General features: G+C 43.9%; 1 protein-coding gene across 9 annotated transcripts in view; it reads left to right on the forward strand.

The window, feature by feature from the left end:
• Window positions 1-26357, forward strand: part of DAG1 (dystroglycan 1) — an 87308-nt gene that overhangs the window by 19234 nt on the left and 41717 nt on the right. The window contains exon 1 of one of the 9 annotated variants that reach the window (XM_023586933.2): window positions 20673-21070. The exons of the other annotated variants lie outside the window; for them this stretch is intronic. The gene's annotated coding sequence lies outside the window, so the exon portion shown is untranslated. Of the gene's footprint in view, window positions 1-20672; window positions 21071-26357 lie in introns of those variants that run through there. 9 annotated transcript variants of the gene reach the window in all.

The following is a 26357-nucleotide window of genomic DNA, read 5'->3' on the forward strand; positions in this document are numbered from 1 at the left end:
GGGCCCATTGTGGGCCGTGCCCACGGGAGGCTTCTGCTTTGGTGTCAGGCCTGCTGTGGCTCTGGATCTGGTCTGCTGTGGTCACTGGGCATGAGGGGCCAGGAGCACAGCAAACCCTTCATTTCCTCACAGGCTACCCTGCTGCTCAGGGGTATTCCAAGGAATGGTGCCAGTGCTTGCTTTGCTCTCAGCCTGCCCTCTGATTGTGCTGTTACCTTAACCTTCTTGTGGACCCCTTTTCAGGCCTCTGCCAACTCTTGCAGCATATTTGGAGAGGCATATTTGGAGAGGCAGGCCTGCCACTCCCCAGGGTGACTGAGTACCTGATCACAGGAGGCTGGGCACTCCCTCCGGATCCACTGGGAAGTGTGTACTTAATTTATTTGCCAGTGAAATTGAACGTTATATTCTTGTTTTCTTTCTTTATTTTGGCCTCAGTCGCCTTTAGAACTGGTGAAAGATGTGAAATCCCAGCATATGATCCTTCAGGGGAAGTCAGAGGGACTTGGCTTTTTAAAAACAGAATATATGGGAGCCAGCAGCCTTGCCTTTCAAGAAGTTCTGCTCCCAATCCCAGGAAAAAAAATGTGTGAGGTACTTTTAGTGATTGGTTGGAGAGAGGGATAGAAAGTACATTGGCCCCTTGTTTTTTAGGAGTGTTGGTTTCTAACAGGCAGCGAGACGTGTGCTTCAGCAGGTCTTATGGAGAGTAGATTCATGAGCTGGGGGTGAGGGAGAGGGAGCAGAGACTGGGGAGGTCTGATCAGGCAAGCCGGCCTGCGCGAGTTTGTGAAAGGCTTTTCTGCGTGAGAGCTGTGTGTGCAGATGACTGCTGGAGAATTTGTTGCCCTGAAGCCCGGATAAGTAGACTTTGGAAAACTTTATTCTTTTTGCAGTGCTTCAGTATGTACTTTCTCTCTGTGTTCCGTGGAAGCATTGTGTGAAAGGAGCACCTGGCACTGGTACTTTTCTGGGTTTTTGCCATTCCCCCAAACGGTTTTACCTCTCTTATTATAGGAAAAAAAACCTAGCCTGCTTCACCTTGTGCCTGAGCTGAACTATACATGTTTCTTTCTCTCTTTTAGGATTGGAGTGGTTTTTTGTTTTTATCAAATAAAGGAATAAAGCCTATACCCCATGCAGAGATCACACTGCACATGCCAGCATTCGTTAAAAAATGCTATTGTTTTCTAAAAGAGAACTCTTCTTCCAGATAGTGCCTGGCCATACTGTGGTATTTGGGTCATCACTTCCCAAGAGGTGTACCCACTGAGGACCCTTGCTTTTTATACTAAGATGGGCAAGATTTTTGGTACAAGTGTGATAGGGTTGGAAAACCCTGAGTGGTAGAAACCTGGGCCTGAGGAAGGAACCTACCAGTATCTAGTCAGTCCCCTGGGACCCTCCCATCCTAGTGTGATTTTTTTTTTTTTTAAAGGAGATATGGAAGATTGAATCCAGGACATTGTGTACATGGGAAGCAGGCACTCAACCACTGAGCAACATCTGCTCCCCTATGAGAGTTGGTTTTTTCATTTTTTTGTTTTTAGGAGGCACCAGGGATTGAGCCTGGGACCTTGTATATGGGAAGCAGGCAGTTAACCACTTGAGCCACTACATCTGTTTCCCCTAGTGTGATCTTAAGTAAGGCTGTTGACCTCTATCAGTAAACTGCAGATTAGTATCTTCCCCATAAATTGCCTGGATGAAATGACTTATAAGTTAATGAACCTTCCATAATGGCTACTTGTTTTTTTTTTTTTTTTAAGATTTATTTATTTATTTAATTCCCCCCCCTCCCCTGGTTGTCTGTTCTTGGTGTCTATTTGCTGCGTCTTGTTGCTTTGTCCGCTTCTGTTGTCGTCAGCGGCACGGGAAGTGTGGGCGGCGCCATTCCTGGGCAGGCTGCTCTTTCTTTTCGCGCTGGGCGGCTTTCCTCACGGGCGCACTCCTTGCGCGTGAGGCTCCCCCACGCGGGGGACACCCTTGCGTGGCACGGCACTCCTTGCGCGCATCAGCACTACGCATGGCCAGCTCCACACGGGTCAAGGAGGCCCGGGGTTTGAACCGCGGACCTCCCATATGGTAGACGGACGCCCTAACCACTGGGCCAAAGTCCGTTTCCCTATGGCTACTTGTTATTATTGCATGTATCCTTTTTTTTTCTGGTGTATATTAAGAGGCTTATATTAAAAAAAAAGTTGGATGTATTTCTTGGTTGTCGATGGAGTTTTTGGGTGTTTATTGTTTGGTAATTATGTATATAATATGCTACTTTATTTTTTATTTTTTTATTCCTCCTCTTGCTTGCTGTCTGCTCTCTGTGTCCATTCCCTGCGCGCTCTTCTGTGTGTTTTTTTTTTATATGTCTCCCTTTTTATTGTGTCACCTTGCTGAGTCGGCTGTCTATTGCCCGGTGTCCATGGTGCCTGTGGGCCAGCAGCACTCTGCAGCGCGTGCAGGCAAGCCTTTCTTCACAAGGAGGCCCCGGGACACGAACCCAGGACCTCCCATAATGGTAGACGGGAGTCCAACTGATTGAGCCACAGCCACTTCCCATAATATGCTATTTTTTATGTATCAGATATCTTAAAATTAAAAAAAAAACAAACAAAAACTAGAAATGAACCCACTGGTACCTCTTGGAAAGTAGCTCTGGTTTGACTGCTCACTTACTTGCGGGGTTTTGAGTTACACATTGTCTTGTCGGGATGGCATGGTGCTTGGAGATACTGGCCCAGTCAAGATGAGTAAGGGATTAGAATAGTTTGACATCTCTGTTAACTGGACATTGTTTAGTTTTTTAAATCGCTTCTTGGGCAATCCTTTGACATCCCAGGCCTGTTTTCTCACTAGTGAAGTATAAGGGGCATAGGTCTGCAAGGATGCGATGTGCATTGAGAGTGGCTGAAAGTGCTTCATTTTCTTTTTTTGTTTAACATTTATTTCTGTTTGGGTTAGCAGCAGCGATGCATGCTTATTGCCTCCCCCCCGCATATGACTTCCTGGTTAGGTAACTTGTCAAACTAGCTTTTTGCCCAGTGGATGTGTTCATGTTCGGAGAGACCTGGGACCTGGTGAGTGTTGGGCAGCAGCAGATTCTGGACCTGAAACATGTAATTCAGTTTTTACCATTGAGCTGTGGTTGGAACTCTTTAGAATTAGAACAGGAACTTGAAGGGTTTTTTTTTTTTTTTGGTTAACAGGATGAACTTAGTGTGGCATGTCTGAACCTAACTCTGTAAAGTCAACATCCTCCCTAGAAAACCTGTTTTGGGCTTCCTGCCTCCTTTTGTGACTAGGCGATCACTGAGCATATTGGCCACTTCTGTGAGGAAGATGGTAGAGGCAGGCACCAGTCCCTGTCTTCTAGCAGAGAATGATTGCCCTAAGAACAAAATTTAGATTCCAGCCTCCAGGTGATGGAGGAATTGTATTTTTTTTTTAAAGATTTATTTATTTTATTTATTTCTCTCCCCTTCGCCCCCACCCCAGTTGTCTGTTCTCTGTGTCTATTTGCTGCGTGTTCTTCTTTGTCCGCTTCTGTTGTCAGCGGCACGGGAATCTGTGTTTCTTTTTGTGTATATTGTTGTGTCAGCTCTCCGTGTGTGCGGCGCCATTCCTGGGCAAGCTGCACTTTTCTTTCACGCTGGGTGGCTCTTACGGGGCGCACTCCTTGTGTGTGGGGCTCCCCTACACGGGGACACCACTGCGTGGCCTGGCACTCCTTTTGTACGTTAGCACTGTGCGTGTGTGTGGCGCCATTCTTGGGCAGGCTGCACTTTCTTTCGCGCTGGGCAGTTCTCCTTAGGGGGTGTACTCCTTGCGCGTGGGGCTCCCCTATGTGGGGGACACTCCTGTCTCATGGCACGTCACTCCTTGCGTGTATCAGCGCTGCGCGTGGGCTAGCTCCACATGGGTCAAGGAGGCGCGGGGTGTGAACCATGGACCTTCCATGCGGTAGGCGGACGCCCTGTCCACTGGGCCAAGTCCGCTTCCCGGCATTGTATTTTATAGTTCCGTGTTGGTGAGGAGCTGACCTGGGTTTCCAGTGGAGAAGGTTCCTCTTGATTTCCAGGTAATGGAGGCATTTACTCTCTGACCTTTGTGTTAGAGGCAAGTGAATGTAGAGTCTAGGCTCTTATCTGATAAGAAAATTAGGTGATAAACACCCAAGGGAACTGAAAATAAAACTCTTAAAGGCTTACTCTGAATCCTCAGGCTAGTGGGGAAGCAGAGCCCACAGGCTGTTCCCTTCCCGGAAATGGGCAGGACAGGCTTTTCAGGAGCTGAAGCAACTGTGTAGGAACAGATTAGGATCTCAGTAGAAAGGGAAAAAACCACTTTGTGGAGGCAAATCCCATTTTTACTGCAGACACTGAAACCCAGAATCCTCATGATTGTGGGGGGAGTATTGTTTAACTTCAGATTTGGATCTATGGTGGAGAAAGCAGGACACCCAGTGGTTACTCAGTGGATGTTGTGGTCCTTAGCTAGTTCCCCTTGTAGGTTGTATCCTACTGTGTTCCGTGTAGAAGCAGGAACTTTAGACCCATAAGAGATTATGGGTGGCTGGGTTAAGAATTTATTTTTGTATTTTTGTATATACTTTCCCACATTTTAGAGTGTTTATGCTGTGCCAGGTCCTTTTCTAAGTGCTTTACTTGCATCAGCTCACTTAATGAGCCTGTTGTATTTGTGGTTGGACAAAGTTAAAGAAAAACGAGGGATTTGATCTAGGAAGTGTTTAAGATTAAATAATGACTCTTAAGCAGCCTTACAAGACAGGCTGTCAGCTAGCATCTAGCAGGCAGGCCTGTCAACACTGGGTCTCCTTTTGTTCGTTCATTCAGCACATGGCTTTTGAGTCACTGTCGTGCCCTGGGCACCATGGTTAATCCTGGGACTGAATCTGGCCATGGATAAGACAGGCATGGGCCCTGCTTCTGCCTCACCCAGGCAAAAGAGGGAGGAGGAGGAGATTATATCCCCTTACTTGGCATTTTTCAGAAGAGTGTGGTTTGGAGAGGCCAAGAGCCTTGTCTGCTGAGTGACCTCAGGCAGGCAGTATCCTTCTGATTCCTGTATCGTAGAGTGGGGAGTGTGGTGAGGGGTGGTGTTGGGGTGGTAAGGCCCATCTTAGAGTGGGCTGTGAGGGGCCAGGGAGAGGACCTTGGGGGTGCTGCCTTCCTCTTGTCTAGCGCTTTGCTCGCAGCAGGTACCCAGAGCACTACTGACCCAGCCCAGTCTCTCAGCAGTTTGTCAAGGACAGTCCTTGACAAACCAGTGATTGCAGTGGTGACAAGTGTGACAGGCCTGGCCTTATTGCCTGGCATGGGTTTACAGCTCTGCCCCCTCAGACCCTCCCCCCTGTGCTCTTTGTCACATTGCCCTTTTCCCCTCAATCCCCACGTCCGTCTTTCATTATCTGTCCCACCTCTTGTCTCATCTCTTCAGCTTTCTTTCCTCTCTTCTGATTGGAAAGGTATTTGAGGGTTAAGAGAGGGGTTCTCATCCTTTTCCACCTGGGAGATTGTGGAGCAGCCTCAGTTTCCCCATCTTTAAAATGAGGGGATTGGTCCTGATGATTTAAATGGATGCCTCAAGTTCTGTCCATGATTATTGTTTTACAAGTTTACTTTGTGTTTGAAAGCTCTTTTAGAGGGTGTTCCTGCTTCTCCATGTAAGGCATAGGCCCAGCTGCAAGGAGATGGGGTAATGAATGAGGCTTAGCCAGCAGCCAGAAGTTAGTCTTTCCAGGTATCTGCACCATCGGGCTGACTGGGCTGGGAGAAGAGTGGAAGGCTTTGTGGGCCACAGCCATGGCCTCACTTGTAGACACAAAACCTGGGTACAGAGACTTTCCTCCGCTACTGGGCAGGGAGGTGTCCCAACTGCTGGGGCTGTTGCCATGCCGGCAGGTGGCTGAAGGTGTTGACGTGTTGAGAGGCAGAGAGTGTAGCTTTAGTGCGAGGGCGGACTTAGGCTCCAGGCCAGGAACTTGGCGTCTTGTCCTGGCTTTTCTTGCATCAGATCCTACCCCAGCTCACCCCTAAATGTGACATAGATAGGCCTTTATCTGGTGTGATGGGTACTTGGCACTTACCTCAAAGATGAAACCAGTGCCCACCTGACCAGCTGTTTCTGTGACAATCCATAGGTAAAGACCTGCACTTTACAAAAGTAATTACTCAGGGTTGGCACACTTCGCCCAGTGGTTAGGGTGTCCCTCTACCGACATGGGAGGTCCGCGGTTCAAACCCCGGGCCTCCTTGACCCGTGTGGAGCTGGCCCATGAGCAGTGCTGATGCACGTAAGGAGTGCCGTGCCACGCAGGGGTGTCCCCGCATATAGGAGCCCCGTGCGCAAGGAGTGCGCCCGTAAGGAGAGCTGCCCAGCATGAAAGAAAGTGCAGCCTGTCCAGGAATGGTGCCGCACACACGAAGAGGTGACAACAACAAGATGATGCAACAAAAAGTAACACAGATTCCCTGCCGCTGACAACAGAAGTGGACAAAGAAGAAGACACAGCAAATAGACACAGAGAACAGACAACCGGGGTGGGGGGGGGAACGGGAGAGAAATAAATAAATAAAAATAAATCTTAAAAAAAAAAAGTAATTACTCAGGAGCCTTGGCCAGAACCATTGCCCTTCTCTGGGAGAACAGTTGCTATGCGATGCAGCAGGACTTATCAGCCATTCCCCAGTGCTGGGACACTTACATGCCTGGTGTTTTTGTTTGTTTTGTTATTCTTTCACACATTTAAAATTTTCATTTATTTTATACTTACATAATTTTGAAGCCATTAAATTCAGATTTACTTGTATTTTCTGTAGCCACCAAGGCTGCTTAGACCTAAGGAGTTAGATCGGGTTTTGTTTTCTTGATTTAAACCCAAGTCTCCTGAAGGTTCTCCTTTAAGGAGGAGAATGTAAGGAATTCCAGAGTCAGGGAGGTGTGGGCTGTGCTGGAGGAGAGGCTGGGGAGGCTGCTGGGCCCTGCTTAGGAGCCATCTGGAGGAGTGGGTGTTGGGCTGCCAGCTGTGGGTTTGGGGCAGTAAGGGCAGGGCTGAATCTCCTGTAGGAGAGACTAATACCACCACATTTAAAACCTGGAGCTACAATTTGGTGAGCTCAAGACTACAAGCATGGCTTGTTGCTGAGGTGGTGAAGCAAGAGTCAAGATTGTGTTTTCTGGTGTTCTCTGGAGTTTGTGGTTGGCTAGAAGGGAAAGACCTCAGAAAGAGTACCTGCCTCCACTTCGGGTGTGGGCAGGTGGCATGCAGGTAGCAGGCCCTGACTCACATCACCCCAGGTCAGAGGCTGAGTTTTCTTGTTCTTCAGGCTTGGAAAATCTACTTTAGGTGGATGTGTTATCCTATGTCCTGGTAACCTAGTAGTACTTGATTTTTTTTGTGTCACACTTTTAAAAAATTGAAGCACAATTTACATGTAGTAAATGCATAAATTATAAAGGTACAGCTTGGTATTTTTTATGTATGTATGTATGTACCATTCAGATCAAGATAGTAAACATTTCTAGAAATTTTCATATGCCTTTCCCTAATTGGCATCTCCCAAAGGCAACCACTCTTCTGACCTTGGTCATTATTGCTTAGTTTTGCTGCGCTTAACCTTCATTGACATGGAATCTAGAGTATGTGTGTATACTGGTGTATATGTTTTCTCTTGCTGAACATGGTCTGTGTAGTTTTCCACAGCAGTTTGTTCCCTTTTATTGCTGTGTAATATTCTACATGGGAATATTCCACAATTTACCACTTTTCCTGTTGGTGAACATGTAGGTTGTTTCCAGTTTTTGGCTATCATGAATAATACAGCTGTGAATGTTCTTGTCTGTGTCTTCTGGGTATATAAATAAAAGTGAATTGCTAAGTGTATTTGATGTTTTAATTGTGAGTTTTGTTTTATGTCTGTTGTATTTTATTTTTGACCTTTTTACAATGGAGAATTCCTAATACACCTATGACAGAATAGTGCAGTGAATCCCTATGTACCTGTCACCAGCCCCAATAACCATCAGCTGGTAGCCAATCCTGGCTCATTCATTCCCCCCACCACTTCCCCACCACACATTATTTTGAAGCAGATCTCAGACATCCTATCATTTCATCCATCAGTATTTCAGCATAAATCTCTAAAAGATAATGTAACTGTAACATCTGCTGAAGCGCTTCATGCTCCTCTCTGGCCCTGGTGTTTCTCCTGGGAGTTCATGTTGTGGTCCTCATGGTAGAATGCGGCTCCCAGCTCCTGTCATTTCTTACCTGGTTTTTCCTGACAGCCTTTAAGGCAGGAACTAGCTCCGTGTAGAGCTGGGGAGGACTTGGAGATGACAGTTGCTGTTGTGGACACCAGTTTTTGTTGGGTTAATTATTCATGTGCTGCAGTTAGCCTGATTTGAGTTAGCAACGCAAAGCGGACCAGTGGGTGCTTCCTCTGTGCTTACGCATATCACTGCCTCCCCCAGGTGGGTGCACAAACCTGCAGCAGACAGTTCTTTGCCCAGTGGCCTAAGAGCCTGGAGGGTGCTGTGTCTGGGTCATTGGGACTGGTAGCAATCCTCCCAGACCCTGCCCTTCAGTTGGAGGACGGCAAGCAGCAAACTTAGATTTAGAAATAGGTGTATGTGATTTAGAGAAGCTTAATGCTTTTCAGAATAGTGAAACTGTAGCATGATGATTAGACTTGGGAACTCAGAAATAACTCTGTGGCTTCCTTTTCATGTCCTCCTTGTGGTTAGTACTTAGTTCCTGTGTTCCTGTTGTCCTGAGCCTGGACTTCTTTCGGGGTCGGCCCAGAGGAGACCACAGAGGGAAGTAATGACAGGAATGAAGAGCACCACAGATACCTTATTACTTGGCTTAATTAGCCTGTAAATTCTAGATAACAAGATTTTCCTCTGAGGTCATCAGGTTTGACTAGATAAACATAGCATCGTGTTTTGATTCATTAGGCCTTGGAATTGGATGCTCACCCTCCCATATTCTCATGATGGCTGGTCATTAGGTTCCATTACTCCCAGGTTGAATTTATGATACCTGCTACCCACCAAGCCCACTAATCAAGCACTACCAGAGGGGCAAACTGCCATCTTATGCCATTTCAACCTGCCCCACACTTGTTCCTCTTCCATCACAAGTTATTAACAAAAGAGCTTGATAAGCACTCAGTATAGCTGAAAGTAAGGGAAAAGGCACCCGTATCCTCAGGTGGGAGTGTAAACTGAAAGTCGGTTTACCATTAACTTTCTTTTTTTTTTTTAAAAAGATTTAATTTATTCCCCCCCCCCCCCGCGCCCCAGTTGTCTGTTCTCTGTGTCCGTTTGCTGCATGTTCTTCTTTTTTGTCTGCTTCTGTTGTTGTCAGCAACACAGGAATCTGTGTTTCTTTTTGTTGCATCATCTTGCTCTGTCAGCTCTCCGTGTATGTGGCGCCATTCCTGGGCAGGCTGCGCTTTCTTTTGCGCTGGGCGGCTCTCCTTGTGGGGCGCACTCCTTGCGCATGGGGCTCCCCTACGCGGGGGGCACCCCTGCGTGGCACGGCACTCCTTGCGCACATCAGCGCTGCGCATGGGCCAGCTCCACATGGATCAAGGAGGCCTGGGGTTTGAACTGCGGACCTCCCATGTGGTAGATGGACGCCCTATCCACTGGGCCAAGTCCGCTTCCCATCATTAACTTTCACAGAAGAATGCAAGGGTGAGTTTGTAAGAACATCTGTGAGAACAAAACACAGGGGACACTTGTATGTACCACACACAGCAGAGCCCTGGGTGGAGGAGTGAGGAAGCCCATCTACCCGTTGGGCTGAGGTCTCCTAGTAAGTGTAAAAAAAAGTAGGGAGCACATGTAGCTCAGTGGTTGAGTGCCTGCGTCCTGGGTTCAATTCCTGGTACCTCCTTAAAAGAAAAAAGTAACAACTACGAAATATGTGATTCCATTTGAGCTTTAAGAATAAATAAAAAGGGGACCTCATATTTTTTGAATGTAACATTAAAAATAATAAAACAAAACCAAAAAAACAAAAAATAAAAGCAAAAAAAAAAAAGGATAAATAAAAAGGGATATACTTGTTCATATGTTCAGAGGTATATTTACCTCCATTTGTGGAGAGCTTTTGAACAAACAGCCTGCTCATCCAGGGCCTGGGAAGGAGACCTCTGCTTTTCACTTGTGCCGTAGTGTATTGTTTGGAAAAAAAATTTTTTTTAATCTCTTTGTGAATTTCTTTTATTACATTAAGCCAAAAGGGGAGGACCAGACAGCTGATGGTGTCATTGTGAGGCTCACTGTGCATCTTCTGGGTGGTAACTGGGAATCCATAAATCTATACTGGGAAATCTGATCCTGGGAAGCCCTGGATGCTGCCCTCCCACATCTTGCATTTAGCTCTGGGACCTCTGATCTCAGTGATAGTCTGATCTGGGTTTTTTTTTCCTTCCAAGAGGGAAGGCTCCTGGGAAGAGAAGATGAAACTATTTTTAACCTTGAGCAAACATAGCCCAACGTAGTAATTTCAGGCCCCATTGTGATATTTTCTTCCGTTATAAGCAAGTCATTTTTAAAACAAACAAAATCTTCTCGTAGTTTGTAGTTTCTCGAGAGGAAGGTACTTTTACAATACCCTCATTTCCCGTCAGAGAGTTGGAGGACTTAAAGCCCTGGTGGGGTTGGGGGTGTGTGTTTTGGATCATGCCATTTGGGGTTTGGTGTCTGGAACCTACAGATCTAATGAACACGGTGTGGGTGTGTGAGGTAAGTAGTGGATTAAGGTTACACAGGCCGTAGTGGTTTCCAGAGGTTATCTGCTGACTTTGCTTCCCAACTATTGGTAAATGTTCCTACTTTGCCAGGGAGGAACTGAGGTCCTGAGAGGGGAGCAGACCATGCCCCACCATCCTTCCTTTTACCACTTTCAAAAGTAACTTTTAAATTTTGATATGATTTCAAACTTACAGAAAAATTGCAAGAATATGCACAAAACTCCCAAATACTCTTTATATAGTTTCACTATTTATTTACATTTTGCTTTCTATGTTTCATCCTTCTCTCCTCTCTTATTTTGAGGTGCTGGGGATTGAAGCTAGGACCTCTTTTGTGGGAAGCTGGTGCTCAACCACTGAGCCACATTGGCTCCCCTGAGTTGTTTTTTTTTTTTTAAGATTTATTTATTTATCCCCCACCCTGCCTTTGTTTTTGCATTCGCTGTCTGTTTTTTGTGTCCATTCCCTGTGAGTTCTTCTGTGTCTGCTTGTCTTCTCTTTTGGAGGCACCAGGAACCAATCTTGGGACCTTCCAGAGTGGGAGAGAGGTGCTCAATCTCTTGCACCACCACAGCTCCCTGGTCTTCTGCATCTCTTACTGTTTCTCCTCTGTGTGTCTCTTTGTTGTGTCATCTTGCTGCACCAGCTCTCCGTGTGGGCCAGCACCTTGTGTGGGCCAGCACCCTGTGTGGGCCAACTTGCCTTCATCAGGAGGCCCTGGGAATCAAATCCTGGATCTCCTATAAGGTAGATGGGAGCCCATTCGCTTGAGCCACATCCACTCCCCCCGAGTTGGTTTTTTCATTTGTTTTGCTTGTTGTTTATTTTTGTTTATTTTATTTTTTTCAGAAGGCACTGGGAATCGAACCTGGGACCTCCCTTGGGGGGTAGGGGTGAGCACTCAACCACTTGAACTACATTCACTTCCTCCTCTCTATATTTTTGTTCTTGAACCATCTATAGGTAAAGTGGCAGATATCATACGCTGTACTTTTAAATACTTAAATGTGTATTTCCTAAGAATAAGGGCATCCTCTTAACATAACCACAGTACAGCTCTCAAAAACTCAGATTTTTAACATTGATATAATGCTGTTATCTAATCTACAACCCATATTCACATTTTCTCAGTTGTCCCAATAATATCTACTAGGCCTCTATGAGGAGCCACAAGGTCTTTATAATTAATTCTGGTTAAGGAGGTGCCTGGCTGTTTTCTTTAAAATTGCTGTTTTTTCCTCTAATTAAAATTTAGGGGTGGGGGATACTGAGATCATGTGAATGTCTTGTTCCTCATCAAATTTTCACTTTCTAATGTTAACATCTGGTGATAATTTTATAAGTGTCTCATTCCCTCCATATTAGTTGTGATCTTACTATAAGGAAGACCTTTCCTGCATCCCCTATTTATTTATTAATAAAGTTTTAAATTTAGTTTGTGCTCCTTTTTCTGAAAAAATAAAAAACCAGTAACACATCAGAGACCCAAAATTATGATACAAAGTTAATTCAAAAGCATTATCTTCATCATAATGGAAAACTGCTCCAATAAATTCAGTAAGTATCCATATTTTAATGAACACTTTTTGCATAAATTCTTTCATTCAACGAATTGTGGCTGCATGTTTGCCATGTACCAGACACTCTGCTGGGTACTGGGAGTATGACCATAAAAATCATCAAAATGGAGATACTTCTGAGTGTTGAGAGTGCTAAAAATATATATATTTTAAAATTTTGATTGCAAATGGTTTTATTGTATTAAAACTATAAAAATTCTATTCAAAAACAATTTCAATAAAATCTAATAATACTTTGTTAAAAAATGAAAAATCCAGGACCCATGCTAAAAGAGACAATACCAGGCTGTTACAAACCAGAATAGCAGTCACCATAGACCTTGAGAATTAAGGCAGTAGGAATAAGACAGAGACGGTGTCCACCCTTGCTGCTTAGGCAAACATCTCAAATCAAACATTCAACCAGAGACTTTGGTCAAATGAGATCTAGCTCCACTCCTGCCCTGTACGTTTATGTTTGCCTGTGGATGCTGGCTGCTTTGCTTTTTAGGAACTAGAATGTAGAGGTTATGAGTTCCGGTTCTGGAATCACACTGCCTGAATTTGCTCCTGGTTCCACAATTTACCATCTATATGGCTGGCCTTGGGTGAGTTACTTGCCATCTTAGAGGTTCACTTTTCTTGTGTGGAAAATGAGGGGTCATAATACTATTTGTCTCCTATGGTGGTTGTGTGGATTAAATCATTGAATATATGTGAAGTGTCTGGAACAGGGCCTGGCACACATGGCTTGGCTGGAGTTGCCCCAATTTATTCATTTGTTTATATGCATATTGATAACTCTTGGTCCCTTTTAGTTGGAGTGGTATTTGGAACCCAAGATAAAGGTCATGGATATATTTTTATTTACTGAACATCTTTTTTAAAAAAGTACATTTTAAGAGATTTATTTTAGGGATTTGGATTACATTTGTGGGGCCTGGCAAGGCAGGCAGTCTGGATACTCAAAAGCTGTTGTGTTCAAGCAGAATTTCTTCTTAGGAAAATCTCCATTTTTGCTTTAAAGGCCTTCAACTGAGGTTTACCTGTTTCTTCTGTGGCATTTGCCTGTCCCTTCTGTGTAGTGTACAGTAACAAAAACCTCCTCATCCTGTTAAGGTACAAATAGGGTTGAAATAGTTGCACTGCGCTGAGCCCTCACCTGTGCAGGACCCTTACCTGTGTACATCCCAGTCGGGGATGCCTCACGAGCTCGCAGGGTTGGCAAACTTGGAGCCTGTGCGCACACTGAGGCACGCATGCTCAGCACTAGTGGCCAACTGAAAATCTTTTAAATCCATCTAATTTGTATTCAGTTATTTAATTGTGTTGCAAATGAATAAAGGAGTTTCATGGGTGTCCAGTTCTTGATTTTTGTTTCAAGTGGACCAAGGTGAACACATATTAGCAGAATAAAATGGGCTTTAGAAACAAAAGCAGGGCTGGCCTCTCAGGAGGAACTTGTTTCTACTTAACTGGTAGGGAAATTATCAGAATCACTGAGCTGCTCTCCAAAGAGGAAGGATAGCCAGAGTGTCTGTTCCAGGGACGCTATAGCTGTGGGCCGCAGGATGCCCAAAGCCCAGCTCCGTGAGGCAGTGCCTATAGCACCTTTGTCAGGGCTTTTGAGGTAATAGTGTGCTGTTCCTTGAACACACTTGTGAAGCAGGTGTGCCGTGGTGTTTCAGGTGGTCCTTGTCATGGTTCTCCCTCAGTGAATGCTTTTGTCTTCCCTGTGTTATCAGTAGGCTACGTGAGCAAATAAGGCCTGTCCCCTGCTGTCAGTTTTCTAAGAATTCAGTGAGTAAGAAAAGGTATCAGATAGTGGGGGGCCTTTGGGCAGCAGTTTCCTGAGAAGGAACTCTTAGGAGATATTGCGAGCTGGAGGGTGAGAAGGAGTTAGAAAAAACTCTATTTGATAAATGCTTATGAGTACTTTCTTTGTGCCAGGACAACCCAGGTGAGGACACTACCTCTGCTAAACTCTGATGTGGTGGCTGTCAACCCTGGCTGCGCATTAGAATCACCTGGGCAGGGATTAAACAAGCTGTTGCCTGGGTCCTACCCCCAAAGACTCTGATGTCAATGTTCTGGGGGCATGGAATCCCAAATGGTTGTAAACCCTGCTCTAGAGACAGAGCAGCTCTCAAACAGGAGGCAGACAGTGTAGTTTAGGACTCAGACCACAGCAAGAGGAGGTACTCAAGGAACTGAGAACCAGTGCAATGAAGAAAAGGCTCAAAATGCAGGGAACCATTCGTGGTCCAACACACCTGACCAGCCCTGTACATTCAGGATGAGGTACCTCCTCTTCTTTGACGTAACAATATTGCCTTCCAATCCATGAACATAGTTGTCTTTCCATTTTATTAGGTCTTCTTAAATTACTTTCACCAATGTTTTATAGTTTTCAGTGTATATGTTTTTTTGCCTTGGTTAAATTTATTCTTAGGTATTTTATTCTTTTATTGTAAATGGAATTGTTTTCTTTTCTTTTTTTTTTTTTTTAAAAGATTTATTTTTATTTATTTAATTCCCCTCCCCTCCCCCGGTTGTCTGTTTTCTGTGTCTTTTTGCTGCGTCTTGTTTCTTTGTCCGCTTCTGTTGTCGTCAGCGGCACGGCAAGTGTGGGCGGCGCCATTCCTCGGCAGGCTGCTCCCTTCTTCGCGCTGGGCGGCTCTCCTTATGGGTGCACTCCTTGCGCGTGGGGCTCCCCTACGCGGGGGACACCCCTGTGTGGCACGGCACTCCTTGCGCGCATCAGCACTGCGCATGGGCCAGCTCCACACGGGTCAAGGAGGCCCGGGGCTTGAACCACGGGCCTCCCATGTGGTAGACAGACGCCCTAACCACTGGGCCAAAGTCCGTTTCCCGGAATTGTTTTCTTGATTTATTTTTCAGATTATTCATTCCCGGTATGTAGAAACCCAACTGACCTCTGCATGTTTACCTTGTATCCTGCAACTTTGCTGAATTAGCTCTAATAGTTTTTCTTGTAGATTCTTTGGGATTTTATATACATATATATATATATAGTCATATCATCTGCAAGTAAGAATAATTTGATGTATTCTATTCCAATTTGATTGCCCTTTATTTTTTTTCTCTTGCCTAATTCTAAGTTCTGGCTAGAACTTCCAGTACATTGTTGTTGTTGTTGTTTTTATGAGTAATTTTTAAAAAAAGACTTATTTATTTATTTCTCTCCCCTTCCTCCGCCCCCCCCCCCCCGCCCCAGTTGTCTGTTCTCTGTGTCTATTTGCTGCGTGTTCTTCTTTGTCCACTTCTGTTGTTGTCAGCGGCACGGGAATCTGTGTTTCTTTTTGTTGCGCCATCTTGTTGTGTCAGCTCTCTGTGTGTGCAGCACCATTCCTAGGCAGGCTGCACTTTCTTTCGCGTTGGGTGGCTCTCCTTATGGGGTGCACTCCTTGCGTGCATCAGCACTGCGCGTGGGCCAGCTCCACACGGGTCAAGGAGGCCTGGGGTTTGAGCCGTAGACCTCCCATGTGGTAGACGGATGCCCTAACCACTGGGCCAAGTCTGCTTCCCGAGTACATTGTTGAACGACAGTGGTGACAACAGGCATCCTTGACTTGTCCCTGATCTTAGGGGGAAGCTTTCAGTCTTTTCAGCATAGAGTATGATATTTGCTGGTTTTGTTTTTTTTTTTTGTAAATACCCTTCACCATGTTGAGAAAGTTTTCCTTTATTCCTAGTTTTCCAAGTGTTTTTATCAGGAAATGATGTTGTGTTTTGTCAGATGCTTTTTTTTTTCTTAAAGATTTGTTTTTTTATTTATTTCTCTCCCCTTCCTCCCCCTCCCCCAGTTGTCTGCTCTCTGTGTCCATTTGCTGTGTGTTCCTCTGTGACTGCTTCTATCCTTATCAGCAGCACTGGGAATTTGTGTTTCTTTTTGTTGCATCATCTTGTTGTGTCAGCTTGTGTGCAGTGCCATTCTTGGGCAGGCTGTACTTTCTTTCGTGCTGGGTGGCTCTCCTTACAGGGCATGCCCCTATGCGGGGGACACCCCTGCGTGGCAGGGCACTCCTTGCACGCATCGGCACTGCATATGTGCCAGCTCCACACGAGTCAAGGAGGCCCTGGGTTTGAACCGTGGACCTCCCATGTGGTAGGCAGATGCCCTAACCATTGGGCCAAGTCTGCTTCCCTGCTTATTTTGTCTGACAATAATAAAACCATTCTACCTCACTTTTGATGCTTTTTACATGGAATATCTTTTTCCACCCTTCTGCTGCCATCCTTTTTGTGTCGTTGTACCTAAAGTGAGTCTTGTAGACAGCATAGAGATGGACCTTGCTTTTTCATCCACTTTGCCAGTCTCTGCCTTTTAATAGGAGTGCTTCATCCATTGACACTTGAGGTAGTAACTGAGAAGGAAGGGTTTACTTCTGCCATTCAGCCATTTGTTTTCTGTATGTCTTGGTGTTTTTTTTCTCTATTACTTTATTACTGCCTTTTAAAAAAAAATTAGTTGCCCTTTTTGTAGTGTACCCTTTTGATTCCTTTATTCTTTCTTTTCTCTGTTTATTTTTAGTTATTTTCTCAGTGGTACCTTTGTAATTACCAGTTATACCGTAAACAAATAATAGCCTAGTTTGACTAGTGTCAACATAATTTCAGTAGTATACAAACTCTCTACTCTTATATATTTCTGACCTTCCTGCTTTATATTGTTTTTGTTTTAGATTACATATTTATACATTGTATGCCCATTAACATTGATTTTAAGTGTTATTTTACGTAATTGCCTGTTAAGTCATATGGGGAGGGGAGAGAGCAATAATACAGGATTTTATATATACCTATATAGTAATCTTTACCAGTGTTCTTTTTTTCTTCTTATGGCTTTGAGTTATTGTTTAGTGTCCTTTTATTCCAGTCTGAAGGACTCCTTTTAGCATTTCTGTTAGGGCAGGTCTTCTGGTAATGAACTCTTTCAGCTTTTATCTATCTGTTAGTATCATAATTTCACATTCATTTTTTTTAAAGGTTTATTTTTAAAAAATTTATTCCTCCCCCCAGGTGCCTCCATGTTTTACACTCACTGTCTGCTTTTTGTGTCTGTTCATTGTGTGATTGTCTTCTTTTTGGAAGGCACTGGGAACCAAACCTGGGACTTCCCATGTGAGAGGGAGGAGGTGCCCAGGTGCTTGAGTTACCTCCACTCCTACTTGCTTGTTGTGTCTCTCACTGTGTTTCCTCATTGTTTCTCTTCATTGTGTCAGCTTGCCATGCCAGCCTGTCACATCAGCTTGCTGTCTTTGCTTGTCCTCTCTAGGAGGCATCTGGAACCAAACCTGGGACTTCCCCTGTGGTAGGTGGGTGCCCAACTGCTTGAGCCACATCTGCTTTCCCTTCTTTATTTAGGATTCTTGGTTAACCGTTCTTTTTTCTTTAAGGATTTTTAAATATACCATCCCACTGCCTTCTGCCACCCTTGGTTTCTGATGAGAAATCTGCTGTTAATCTTATGGGACTTTGACTTATTTTTGAACTTGACTGGGAAGCTTGGGGTCAGCCCACATCTTAGGGTGATGACGATGTGCCAGCCTCCCAGGAAAGGCCACTGGAAAGCAGGTATCTGCTTTTTTTTTTTTTTTAAAGATTTATTTATTTATTTAATTCCCCCCCTCCCCCGGTTGTCTGTTCTCTGTGTCTATTTGCTGCGTCTTGTTTCTTTGTCCACTTCTGTTGTCGTCAGCGGCACGGGAAGTGTGGGCAGCACCATTCCTGGGCAGTCTGCACTTTCTTTTGCGCTGGGTGGCTCTCCTTACGGGGCGCACTCCTTGTGCGTGGAACTCCCCTGCGCGGGGGACACCCCTGCTTGTCAGGGCACTCCTTGCACGCATCAGCTCTGCGCATGGGCCAGCTCCACACGGGTCAAGGAGGCCCGGGGTTTGAACCGCGGACCTCCCATGTGGTAGATGGATGCCCTAACCACCCCGGTATCTGCTTTTAATCCTCCCCTCCTCTCTCTTCTCAGAGCTCTTGGTTGAACAGATTAGTTCAGGAAGGTAGCGGAGGATGTTCTCTGAGGCTTTGACTTACCTGTGGTGCGTACCCATGCTCTTTTCCACCCTGACCAACCACTGCCCTTTGGCTACCCCAAACCAAGTCCTGATCCCAGGAACTAAATGAATTAGAACTTGGTCTCAGCCCTCAGGGACAACCCAGTCTAGTGGGGAAAGTTTTTATTGAGAAATAGGAGAAGCTTATATAATATTTCTTCAGACTTTTAGTCTTTTAAATAAGAGCAAATGTATTTTATAATGTTCATTTGTGAAGAGATTGAAACAATAATGGAATGGAGTTGAAATTAAAGAGCAGATTGAGGGAAGGAAGGAGAGTGATAATGAGTAGGTGGTCAAAATTGGTTGAATAAAAGTAGTCAAGAAAATACGTGAATTCCTAACTTTGTTTAACAGTGTTTATGGGAGAAGAAAAGTAATTATTGCAGAAGCAAATAGTAGGTGTTTCTGTGATATTTATCCAGTGTTCTTTCACCCAAAGAGGGATACAAAAACCTGGAATCATTATTTAATTTGCCATTTTACTGAGTTATGTCTGTTCCTGCTGTTGATTATTGTTTTAGTTGGTGTTATTTCACTCTATATTTGCTGAGAAAACAAGGTTTCTGAGAACAGATTTATAAAATAGAAACAAAATCATATTGGCTAAAAAAGTACAGTTGCTGCATTGCACTCACTGCCTTTCTGTTCTATGGTGCACTGAGACCTCTGATGATCACCGATGTCTTGCCTGTCCCATCGCCAGAAGATGGCCATGCCTGGGGTTCCCTGTTGAGGGATAGAGGAACATGTTCACCCTCCTTCCCAGTGTTCTGGAAATGATTTCTCTAAAGCCGACTCTGTTTAGGCCTATAATAAGCATTGTGCACTGACCAACTGCAAGCCTTGGTGCTGGACTTGGTGCTGTGGAGTTTCCCAGAAGGACAGGAGTGGTGAGGAAGTAACCAGGATCAGATGGGGACCCACAGGTCCGGTGGGAAGCGCTCACTGAGTCTTAGATGTTTCTCAAGATTGAGTCCTCATCACTTGCCACCTCATCACTTGTCAAATTCTAGTGTGTCCATCACAGATGAATAGATAAAATGTAGTATATTTGTACAATGAAATATTATACAGTTGCAAAAAGGGAATGAAAGTCTGATATTCTAGTACCTGCGACAGTGGAGTTGAACCTTGAAGAGACCATGTTGAGTGAAATAAGGCAGGCACAGAAGGACAGATATTGTGTGATTTCTCATATATGAAATGCTGAGAATAAGCAAAATTGTGAGAATGAAAGCAGAATAGTAGTTACCATGTCGTAGGAATAAGAGGGGATGGTGAGTTATTGTTAAATGAATATGAGTTTTGGTTTGGAATGATAAGTAGTCTGGAAATAGATATTGGTTAAAGTTACACAGTCTTGTCAGTGTACTTAATGTCAAAGAATTGTCCTCCTAAAATGGTTAAAACCATTTTTATGGATATTTTACTACAATTAAAAATAAATGTTATTTAAAAATTCAGTATTAGTAGTCAGTCTGTAAAATCAGTAAGAAATACCTGAGTTACCTGGATGCAGTGCAAGTAATCTGAAAAATAGCTGCCTTTGAATTAACTGTTTGCGTTACAGGGTGGACCTTCCCCAAAAGAGCTGCTTGAGGTTGTAGCTGCACCAATTCTGGGGATATGAAGGGTGGAAATAGTTGTCTCTCATTAATTCTGGTGTCAGGAGTGTGCTGAGTGACTTCTTGCTTCTTAGTCCTTTTGTATGAGGAGAGCTTGAGTGACATTTTGAGGTGTCTGTGTTTATGAGTCTATAAAGAGAGTTTGATGACTTGTAGCTTTTTAGTCAAGCCCTGCTGGTAATTGGTGAATAAGCTGATTCTGAGTTCCCTGTCTCAGAGAAGTCTGAATTTTCCTTTCAATGTTTGCTGAATATTGTAGGTAATGATCTAAGAGTGGCCAAGGACTGGGCGTTGTCCCTTCCCTTGAGATGAAAAGTACCTCCAAGGAGCTCATGGCCCCCCCGTTTGCTTACCTTCTAATTCTAAGGCAGGTTGGTGGGTGGGACACCTATTTGGGTTTTCACAGTCAGCAAAAATCTGGAGGTGATCTTTCAGAGGCCACTATTTTCATGGTCATTTCCTTCACCAGGTAAGAAATGTCTCAAGCCCAGCATGCTCTGGCCTTAGGATGAACAACTTGGCAGGGCGTGAAGGACATTCTCCCCAGTCTCTTTTGTTCACTACCCTAACATCTTATCTCTGTATCCCCCACACCCTCATACAGAAATGTTATCAAAGGATAACTTGAGGGAAGCAAATGTGGCTCAAGCAGTTGGGCTCCTGTCTACCATATAGGAGGTCCAGGGTTCGATGTCCAGGGCCTCCTGGTGAAGGCAAGCTGGCCTGTGTTGCAAACTGGCCCACGCTGAGTGCTGACCTGCACAGAGTACTGCCCCACGCAGGAGTGCAGCCCACACAGAGAGCTGGTGCAGCAAGATGACACAACAAAAAGAGACACAGAGGACAGACAGTAAGAGATGCAGCAGATGCAGCTGCTGAGGTGGCACAAGAGAATGATCGCCTCTCTCCCACTCTGGAAGGTCCCAGGATCGGTTCTTGGAGCCACCTAATGAGAATACAAGCAGATACAGAAGAATACACAGCAAATGGACAAAGAGCAACCAATGGTGGGTGTGTGTGCGGGGGTGGAATAAATCTTAAAAAAAAAAAAAAAAAGGATAACTTGATGGTGAGAAATGGAAAAGGGGGCAGTCCCCAAATGTCGAGACAGATGCAGGTCCCATATTTTTTAGCAAGTTCTACAGGGAAGCTTAGTCTGAGAACAGAGAATCACAGCTCCCTCTAGTTGCATTACACTGTTTTGCTTGCAAGCTTTCTTTAGTCACCTTCCTGTCCTTTTCCTCTTGACCAAGGCAGTTCTGAGCAGGTAGGGCAGTGGCTGCCCTAGTGGCTCTGTGAGGGGCCAGCTTATTAGGAGGACAGTATCACCATGAAAGCCCTCAGGGAGTCATCTTTATCCCCTGCTTGAGATAGATGCAAAGAAGACATCCCTGGCTCTTTGTTAAGTCTACTTACAATTTTTTATTTTTTTTATTTTTAGAGTAGTTGTAGTTTACAGAAAAACCATGTAAAAAGTAGTGTTTCCAAATATACCCACCCATACACACACAGTTTTTCCTATTAACTTTTTGCATTGTTGTGTAATACATTTGTTACAGTTGGTGAACCAGTGTTACTTTTTTATTAACTGTAGTCCATAGTTTACATATAGGTTTACTCTGTTGTCCAGTTCGTTTATTTTTTAAATTTTATTGTGGCAACATATATACAACATAAAAATAACTATTTTAAGCACTACATTTGTTTTTAAGACCACAGAACTTCTGATTTAAGAGTCATTGGACAGGTATACAATGAGAAGGTGTCATAAAATAAAATTTCCATTTACAAAAGAGCTCCTTTAAGTAATTAGCTCCCAGGTGCAAATAATGATTTACATAGAGACTGGGAAGCGAAGGGCATCCCTGTACTCCGTTGAAGATTGAAGAGAAGTGAAGATAAAGCATCTGAAGAACAAAGCTATAGGCTGGTGGCATCCTTGCCCACTTGGGCTAGGAGGAATTGAGACTCATGTCTGAGAGTGGCCTATCTTGGATTTTTAGGAGAGTCCAGGGTTGAAAGAAGAAAATGATGCCCTCCATGTACCAGGAGATTTGGGCCACCACTAAACAGTGCTTCATAGCTACTTTTTCCCCAACACTTGGGAAGAGGTGAATTACAGCTGCATCTTTTTGATAAGACAGAAAATCTTTTGCATTTGTCCTTTATTTATCCCATTTGCTTTTAATTTTTAATTCTTGGGTTCTAAAATGCAGGAATTAATTTCCAAATAATTGCTACAGAGTGGAAACCCACTTTTTCCTTTGTGTTAACTGAATGATGAAGGACTATGGAGAATGAGGAGGTTGAGGCAGCAGCAAGTGAGGGCAAGAGTGTCTTCAAGGATTTCTTAAATTGTGTTGCCCTGGGTATAAATCCAGTGTGGCAGACAGTGACTGGTGATGTCCAGGAGCCTTGAGGAGGAGGAGAGCACTTGGGAATGGGGTTTTGTGGTTGGACTTGGTGGGGAGGTACTTAAACAGGACACACTTCTCTAAATCTTTTCTGTGGTCTTTGAGGAGCAGGCAACCCAGTGTCTTCTGCTGGGAAGACCAAGAATGCAGGAGCTGGTGGGGCTTGGCTGAGGAGCCTTGCCTTCACTGTTCTCTGGGAGCTGGTGCTCTCAGGTACTGCTCTGGGCAGTTCTGATTCTGAGGTTCAGGCATGGAGAGTATCCTCGTCCTGCTTGGCATTGGCTTTGCCTGGCACTTCACTGCCTGGATATAGGGAGGCCATGGCTTTGCAGAGCAGGGATTCCAAGAGTCTGCAAGGCTGTCTTTTAGCTTCCTTGCTCCAGCCTGTGAGAAACACATCCCTAAAATCTGCTAGACAAGTTTGTGGTTGTTTAGATTTTGCATCTGTGGTAAGGCCAGGGTGGGGAGAAGGGCCAATTAGAGCCCATATATCAGAGGGAAGGAATTCCGCTAGCAAGAAAACCCAAGCAAAGGGAGTGGGTGCTAGTTGTGTCTTGTTTTCAAAATAAAATATGTTGGTCTGGTGATTTCAGGAATGGTTGAAATGTTTCTGATGGTTGAACCTTAATATAAGAATGTGGCCAAGAGCAGGCCACAACTTTAATGAAGAATGATGTCTTTGCCCCAAAAAACATTTGATACTTGGCACCTCATGGTGAAGATGCAAGAACTCTCTGGGGTCAGGATACTCCTAGTTTGGCTCCTGAAGCAGTAGGCTTGGGTTCCTGTCCCAGGTTGTAGGACTTGTTGTGGGGTCAAGTGCTACAGTAAGGGGGGCTGAGCAGGGCGCCTGATAAGCTGGTTAGGTCAGGAAGGAAGGTTAGGTCAGTCAGTGCACCTTTTCCAAATAGAATTCATTGAAGCCAGATTAGTATATTAGTTTCAAGATATGGCACTTATTTTTAAGCTTTTTTAGTGCAATGGGAAAAATAGAGCTCAGCTCTTCAAAGTGTGAAATCAGGTGCTCACTACCTTTGTGGTTGGTGAATCATTTTGGGGATTTAGTGGAAGTCCTTTGCCCCCACTCCACAGACATCTACCGAGTGTCTGCTTGGTGCCAGGCATCCACTGGGGGAAGGAACAGCAGAGTACACACTGCTGAGAGCCCTGCGGTGGGTCTCCGCTGCCTCCTTTTCTCTCCTGGCAGCTGTCTGTGGCATCGGCAGGCGTTGACTGTCCTTCCCTCACATGCAGCCTCATTCTACCTTTGTGCCGCGATGGATGGCGGGGGTTGTTGTTCAGCTGGGGGGTTGGACAGCCAGGGGGAATCAGATGGTAACTTTTAGTCTAGTAAGCTCCTACTTGGAAAACATCTGTTCGTAATATATAAGTAGAAGTACTTAGTTTATTTCTTTTTTCCTTTTTTTAGTACTTTGTTTATTACCTCTTGTGTTTTATGATTTTACAATATATGTAGATCTTGAGTGAATATTTCTATAATGAAATTTAGAAAGACTGCATGTATAACAAAGGAGTCTCACACCTAGAACAGGGTAAGTAGTTAGTATGTGCTGAAAAGTTAATTATTGTTGGGCTGTCTTGTAATAATTGTAGTGTGCTTTAATTGGATTCTTGGATGCCACCCAGGGGTTTGGATGTGGTAATTCATTCCCACTTGGATTCTGCTGAGGCAGGCTGCCCACCTCCCATACTTAACTCATCCCCCCTCATCTCACCTCCCACTCCAGCTGCTACAGCTTAATTCACTGTTAGACCTGGTCCTTGCCCTTGGGCTCAGATTACTCTTTTCCATTCACAGTACCCTCCCTGGACTTGGGTGATTAAAAGATTGGACCTTGTCATCACTAGGGTTCTGCTCCTAAAGCCTCATAAATGTTCGCTCTGAAGTCTAATTGGTGACTCCGAGTAATGTTTAACAGTAGCACAGGGAGTTCAGTGGAATGTAGAGGGAACTATTTTTCAATAAACCCCATTGCATAAGATGTTAAAAATCCCCCCAGATTACAAACCGTGATCCTGTGGAGAATGGCCATTCAGGCTTGAGTTTTGAACCTTGTCTTTTTTCCTTGCCTCTGGGCGGTGTTTGCACACAGGTGAGTTTGTTATCCAGATACTAAATCCTTGCCTCTGTTTGAAAAAGCCAAACCACCATCATCAGACACCAGTGCCCTTTGTGGACTTTTGCTTTCCATACCTGATAAATGAATGTGCAAGAATTTTTCTCAAGTGAAAAAAGTGTTCAAAGAAGCTTTTCTATTTGATTACTCTTATGTAGTAGCATTTGCCTCTTAGAGGTTGTAACTTGTTTCTCCCACAAATTTATTTATTTTAGTTTTATTTTTTGTAAAATGCACATAACATAAAAATAATTTTAACCTTTTTAAGTGGTAATTCTTTGACATTAAGTACTTTGACAATACTGTGTAACTTTCACCTGTTTATTTTCAGACTCTTCATCATCCCAAACCAACACACACACTCAGCAATAACTGCTCACCCTACCCCGTAACCACTATTCTGCTTTCTGTCTCTATGAATTTGCTTATTCTGAGTATTTCATATCAGAGAAATCATATAATATTTGTCCTTTTGTGTCTGGCTTATTTCACTCACCTTGATGTCCTCAGGGCTCATCCATGTTGTAGCAAGTGTCAGCACTGAACTTCTTTTTACAGCTGAGTAAAATTCCATTGTGATACACATATTTTGTTTATCCATTCATCTGTTGATGAACACTGGAGTTGCTTCTACCTTTTGGATGTTGTGAATAATGCTGTGATAAACATGGTATACAAATAGCTGTCTGAGTCCCTCCTTTCGGTTCTTTGGGTATATTCCTAGGAATGAAATTGCTGGGCCAATATGATAACTATATCTTCAACTTTCTGAGGAGCGCCAAACTGTTTTCCACAGCAGCTATACCACTTTACATACCCACTAATATGTGAGGGTTCCTGTTTTTCTGTATCCTTGCTAATACTTATTTTCAGTGTTTTTTTTTTTTTTTTTTAAGGTACTAGGGCCAGAGGTTGAAACCCAGACCTCTTATGTGGGAAGCCGGTGTTCAGTCACTCAGCCACATCAGCTCCCCTGAGTTGGTTTTTCCATTTCTTTACTGTTTGTTTTTAGGAGGCACCGGGGACCAAACCCAGGACCTCCCATGTGGGAAGCAGGGGCTCAACCATTTGAGCCATATCCGCTCCCTGTTTTTTTAAATAATAGTTATCCTAATGAGTATGAAGTGGCATCTCATCGTTTTAATTTGCATTTCTCTAATAGCTAATGCTGGCCTCACAGATTGAGTTAGGAAGTAATCCTTCCTCTTCTATTTTTTTTTTTTTTTTAATAATTTGAGGATTGGTGTTAAATCTTTAAATGTTTGGTAGAATTTGGGTGAAACCATCTATCTGGTCCTAAACTTTTTTTGTTGGGAAGGTTTTTGATTACTGATTTATTTATTATAGGTCTATTGAGATTTTTTGTTTCTTCTTGTATCACATTAGGTAATTTGTGTGTTTTTAGGAATTTGTCCATTTCATCTAGGTTTTCTAATTTGTTGGCATATAGTTGTTCATAGTATCCTCTTAAAATTCTTTTTTTCCTGTAAGGTCAGTAGTAATGTCCTCAGTTTGGTTCCTGATTTTAGTAATATGTGTCTTCTCTCAGTCTGGCTAAAGGTTTGTTGATTTTATTTATCTTTAAAAAAACCAACTTTTGGTCTTGCTGAGTCTCTCTTTTGTCTTTGTAATTCATTTATCTCTGCTTTAATCTTTACTATTGCCTGCCTTCTACTAACTTTGGGCTTAGTTTGCTTTTCTTGTTCTAGTTTTTTTTTTTTTTTAAGGAGGTACTGGGGATT

This window comes from Dasypus novemcinctus, chromosome 26, assembly GCF_030445035.2.
Source record: "Dasypus novemcinctus isolate mDasNov1 chromosome 26, mDasNov1.1.hap2, whole genome shotgun sequence".
Lineage (NCBI taxonomy): Eukaryota > Metazoa > Chordata > Mammalia > Cingulata > Dasypodidae > Dasypus > Dasypus novemcinctus.